The sequence below is a fragment of the Chiloscyllium plagiosum genome, unplaced genomic scaffold (genome assembly GCF_037043375.1).
Source record: "Chiloscyllium plagiosum isolate Xiang-an unplaced genomic scaffold, Cpla_swu_hap1 HiC_scaffold_47, whole genome shotgun sequence".
NCBI classification, from domain to species: Eukaryota; Metazoa; Chordata; class Chondrichthyes; order Orectolobiformes; family Hemiscylliidae; genus Chiloscyllium; species Chiloscyllium plagiosum.
The window spans coordinates 43124969-43131169 of record NW_028270185.1 but is presented as its reverse complement, the minus strand read 5'-3'; positions in this window follow the sequence as shown (position 1 = coordinate 43131169).

Genomic DNA, 6201 nt, shown 5'->3' with positions numbered 1-6201 from the left:
CTCATACCATCTGCCATTTATGTTGTTCACTCACCTTAACACCGTGTTCCCTTTGCAGACTCTTACTGTCCAACTCATTCATTTCCTTTTTGACTTTGTATTAGTGTGAGTACAGTTTGTAAATATGAAGGGCCCAGCACTGATCTCTGACACTCTCCTTGTTATAGTTTGATGACCTGAAACTGACCCATTCTTTCCTGAATCTGTTTCTCGTCATGATTTAATTCTCACTCTAAAGTATTAACCCCATCACCATGTGTTCTCATTTGGGTTGTAACATTATTTCTGGAATATTATACACTCCTTTAGAAATGTAAACTTGCTGCATCTGCTGACTGCCCTTTATCCATCCTGCTTGATTTATCCCCATAGGATACGGGTTAATGGTCATCATGCTGTATTTTTCATCTAACACTGATCACTTTGCTTCATTTCAACATATTCTGCCCCAACCTCCCTCAAAGGGCATTTCAGCAATGTTTTCCCCATGATAAATGTTAAACTAATACATGGATTATTTGCTGCTTTCTGTTTTCCATCGTTGGGTTGAGGAGGAGAGTCGTCCACTATAATCTCAATCAGTGACAGGGATTGACCCTCAGTCAGTGACAGGGATTGACCCTCAGTCAGTGACAGGGATTGGATCTCAGTTCATGACAGGGATTGATCCTCAGTTAGTGACAGGGATTGATCCTCAGTCAGTGACTGGGATTTAACCCATGCTGTTGACATCACTGTGGATTTCATAGCAGCTGTCCGCTAACCAACACACTCTCACAGTGAGAATGGAATCAGAAGTTGGCATTCCCATCCAACTGGGAAATGGAGGTGAGGCTGCACTACTGCTCAAAGATTAAAGTGGAGATGCTGGTGAACAAAAAGAGGCTGTTGTGGTGTTAGCCCCTGGCAGGTTAAACCGTGAGAACAATTTGACTGGACGGAGGGTAACCACCATCAGGACTGTTACCCCCTGAGAAATGAGCAGGTATCAAACAAAGCCGACAGTTTGAAAAATGTATTCCAAGAACGTTTCATTTTCACAAGTGGAATCCTTCTTATCTGTAATAGAACAGGCCATTCTGAGTGAGACCACAGGTTGGCATTTACTCAGTCTGGGAAGAAAGTTTCAGTTTAATGTGTTTTTTAACCAAAGTCAATATCAAAATGAAGGGAGATTTCATCACCTTCTTCATCTCTTCCCTGAATTTGGTTTTGGGTAGCTGCATAATTACATGTGTTTGTGCAGAAACTCAAATACATTAGAATGTCCCCAGTATCAGTGGTGATGTATGTTGGAGCTGTATAAGCACCTCGGTAATGTACTGTCACTGTCTTTTTACTGGTTAAAAAGTTAATGATGGCTGTAAGCAACAAAAGGACAAAACTGCCTGATAGACTGAACCAGTAAAACTATGGATTTCCTTCTGAGTTTCATCTCTGTGTCGGTGCTGTTCTCATTGCTGAGATCCCACAATCCCCTGCAGACTCTGCTGTCCACTAAAATACACCGGATTGTTAAAGAGTTAAACAGCAATCTCAAACAAAAAGGCAGCCATGCAACTGAAATCCTTTTCACCCAGGAGGCTGCCTCACCTGCAGTTGATGTGTAAAAGGTCACATTGGAGCGACAGCCTCAGGCAATGTTGGAAATTATTCAGCCAGGGTCATATGGAAACCAGCAGGATGTGTTCTTTAAAGCAATCAGGGCAGGGAATGCTGTCATCATCAGAGCAGCAGTTCGCACTGTGCAATAGCCTGCTTTAAATATCTGACAACAGATAGTTACAAAACGGTCAATTGTAAAGAAGACAGTCAACAAGACTGACATATCCAATGTGGCGGGAATAAAACACAGGATGCGTTTACAAACTGCAGCGTAGGACAGGAATGAATCTGGAATGTGGTATCTCAAAATGTGATACAACACCGACAAACAGGACCAGGAAATCTGCAGTTGCCATGGAGAAAATGTACACCGAGATACGTTTGGAATGTCCACACTTTCCATTGGAGAGAATGACGATGGTCAGCAGGTTTGGTGTAAGAAGGAGAGAGAAGAGATAGCAAGGAGGACCTTCATATAAAATAAAATCACTGAAATGTTTGGGGTGTATTGGGTTGTGATATTCCATAGAGTTCACCACAGATTTGTTTTCACACGACAGATCAATGCTCCTGACAATTTGTCTGAGGAAAATAAATCTTTGAAGATTTAATACACTTGTTCTTTCAACAAACTTTACTTCCTATATATTAGATGTAACTTCTTGATAATTGCTGAATATGTGTAGATTCCAGTAAAATGTTCAGTTTCATCACAAACATTACATTAAAGTCTTCAGACTTGATTTTCTTTGCTGATCCTCATCCTAGGGGAGTTGCTCAGTAAATAAGGACGATACCCGAAATCTGTTCCATGAATACTATGCGTTGCCTTACTGGAAATGCCAAAGGCTGCAATAACAGGGGAATGAATGTTCTTTATCTGGAGAAGTGTTCCCCCTGTTCTTTTATGAAGAATGAGCAAATTCCTTCAAGTTTTCTGGTTCCAAGTGAAAACATCTGAGATCCTTAATTTAACCTCCTTTATAGATCCGGCCATGTCCCTGAGAGGAAATGAGGGGGTGGAAGATGACATCACCAGAACAGCTGAAGATGGAGTCACAGGGAGAATGGAATGGAATCCTTACAGGAGTCAGGATGTGAGGAAGTGTATTCCAGGTTACTGTGGGAGTCCATGTGTTTGGAATAGATATTGACGTACAGCCTTTCCCCAGAAATGGAAACAGAGAGGCCAAGGAAGGGAAAAGTCAGAAATGTGGCCTTGAAGGAAAGACAGAAAGTAGAAACAAATTAATATATTTTTCCTCTAATTCTGGCGAGAGCAGGAATAGCAGCAATTGCATGACCAACAGGTTGGAGAAAGAGCTAAATAAGCGCCAAGAACTATTACACCTTCCCCACAAAGACACAGATATACTGCGACCCGTGCAGGTAGCCAGAAGTAACCCTTTGACTTGGAGAAAGTGAGGCCAGTGAAAGGGAAACGGTTCCAAATGAGCTGAGCCTGGTGGATGGGAATGGTGGGGGATGGGGACTCTTTCTGAGGCAGAAGCAGAGAACCTTCAGACCATCCTGATGGGAGATGGATGGGCAGAGGGATCATACACCGCTCTCCCACCCCCCACCCCCATGGTGAACAGGAGGCAGCTCAGGCCAAAGGGAAACAAACCCAGCAATTGGCAAACTCACTTTACGCCCCAGCACTATCGGATATGTAAGTGCTGCTTCAAGCCCCAACACTATCGGATATGTGGATCACTGGGATATGTTTTGCAGTAAGGATACATGATACAAGAGGGACGGGTTGCACCTTAATAGGTGGGGGACCAGCATTCTGGCAGGCAGGTTTGCCACTACAACCCAGATGTGTTTAAACTCAGTAGTGGGTGGGAGGGGACAAACTGGAAATTCAAGAAGGAAGTTAAAGGGAAAGTGAGAATAACAGAAGTTCAGAAAGACAACAGAAACAACGGAGCAGAAAACTCAAGAAGGGTGAGGGGAGTAACAAATTAAAACTATTATATATGAATGCACGAAGCATAAGAAATAAGGTGGAAGAGTTTGAGGCTCAGTTGGAAATTGGCAGATACGATGTGTGTGGATAGCTGAGATGTGGTTTCAAGAGGCCAGGGCCTGGGAAATGAATATTCAAGGCTAAATGTGCTATCGAGAGGTCAGACTAATGGGAAGAGGGGGTGGGGTGGCCCCATTAGTGAGGAATGATATTCAGCCCCTTGCGAGGGGGGGGGGGGCGGTATAGAATAAGGAGTTGTAGAGTCAGTCTGGATAGAGCTGAGAAATTGTCAGGGTAGAAAGACCCTAATTTGAGTTAGCTGCAGGCCCCCAAACAGTAGTCTGGATGTAGGGTGTAAGTTGAATAAGGAGTTGAAATTGGCTGTTGCAAAGTTATGTGGGGGATTTCGACATGCAGGTAGTTTGGGAGAATCAGGATGGTACTGGACACCAAGAAAGGGAGCTTGTGGAGTGCCTCCAGATAGATTCTTAAAACAGCTTGTAGTGGAGCCTACCAGGGAGAAGGCAATTCTAGATCTGGTGTTGTGCAACAAACTGGATTTGATCAGGGACCTCAAAGTAAAGGAGCCATTAGGAAAATGTGAAAGTAACCACCCCAACACACACAAACGAAGCTGCATCAGGACACTATTCAAAAGGGCCACAACACACTGCAATACACCAGAACTGCAAAAAGAAGAAGAGGAACACCTATGCAAGGTATTTGCCAAAAACGGATACCCGCGCAACTTCATCAACAGATGCCTAAGAGAAAGACCATGGAACGAGGACATACCACAACCAAAAGGACTAGCCACACTACCATACATCAGGAGCATCTCGGAACTGACAGCTAGACTACTGCGACCCCTAGGACTCATAACGGCACACAAACCAACAGCCACGCTCAGACAACTCACCAGAACGAAGGACCCGATACCCAACATGAGCAAGATGAATGTAGTGTACAAAATACCATGCAAGGACTGCACTAATCACTATATAGGACAAACAGGAAGACAGCTAACAATCCGCATACATGAACATCAACTAGCCACGAAACGACAGGACCAGCTATCCTTAGTAGCCACACACACAGACAACAAGCAACATGAATTCGACTGGGACAACACTACTATCATAGGGCAAGCCAGACAGAGAACAGCCAGGGAATTCCTAGAGGCATGGCATTCATCCACAAACTCCATCAACAAACACATCGACCTGGACCCAATATACCAACCACTACAGCGGACAGCTGAAACTGACAACTGGAAGCGGCAGGGACAGGCCACTATAAACACCGGAGGAAACATCAAAGAAGCGCTTCGCAGGAGGCTCCCAAGCACCGATGATGTCGCCTAGCCAGGGGACGAAACATTTGCAACAAAAACTTCCAGCTCGGCGAACAGAACCACAACAACGAGCACCCGAGTTACAAATCTTCACACAAACTTTGAGCCTTTAGGAGGTAGTGACCATAATATGATAAGTTTTAATCTGCAATTTGAGAGGGAGAAGGGAGAATCGGAAGTGTCTGTATTGCAGTTGAACAAAGGGAACTATGGAGCTCTTAGGGAGGAGCTTAATGGTTCAATACCCTACCAGGGATGGCAGTGGAACACCAATGGCAGGTATTTCTGGATATAATGCAGGAGGTGCAGGATCAGTTCATTCCAAAGAGGAAGAAAAATCCTGACAGGAGGCAGGGGCGGCGGTGGCTGATGAGGGAAGTTAAGGACTGGAAAAAAAAAAGAAAAGAAAAGAAATGTAGCACAGCAAAGATGAGTGGGAAGCCGGAGGACCGGGAAGCTTTTAAAGAGCAACAGAGGATAACTAAAAAGGCAATAGGCAGAGAAAAAATCAGGTACAAAGGCAAACTGGCCAAAAATATAAAGGAGAATAGTAAAAGCTTTTTTAGATATGTGACAAGAAAAACAAAGATTAAAACTAAAATTGGGCCCTTGAAGACAGAAACAGGTGAATTTATTATGGGAACCAAGGAAATAGCAGAAGAGTTGAATAGGTACTTTGGATCTGTCTTCACTGGGAAGACACAAGCAATCTCCCAGATGTAATAGTGGCTGAAGGACCTGGGGTAATGGATGAACTGAAGGAATTTATATTCAACAGGAAATGGTGTTGGATAGACTGTTAGGTCTGAAGACTGTTCAGTCCCTGGGACCTGATGGTCTTAAGCAGATGGCTCTAGAAATCATGGATGCGTTGGTAACCATTTTCTAATGTTCTATAGATTCAGGATCAGTTCCTGCGAATTGGAGGGTGGCTAATGTTGTCCCACTTTTCAAGAAAGGAGGGAGAGAGAAAACAGGGAATTATAGACCAGCTAGCCTGACATTAAGGGTGGGAAAGATGCTGGAGTCACTTATAAATGATGAAATTATGACTCATTTGGATAGCAATAAGAGGAGAGGTCAGAGTCAGCATGGATTTACAAAGGGGAAATCATGCTTGACTAATCTTCTGGAATATTTTGAGGATGTAACAATGAAGATTGACTGGTACAATAAGTCACAGTTTGAAGATATTAGGAGGAAGGTTTAAAGGAGACATCAGAGGTAGGTTCTTTACACAGAGAGTTGAGAATGCATGGAGTGCGTTGCC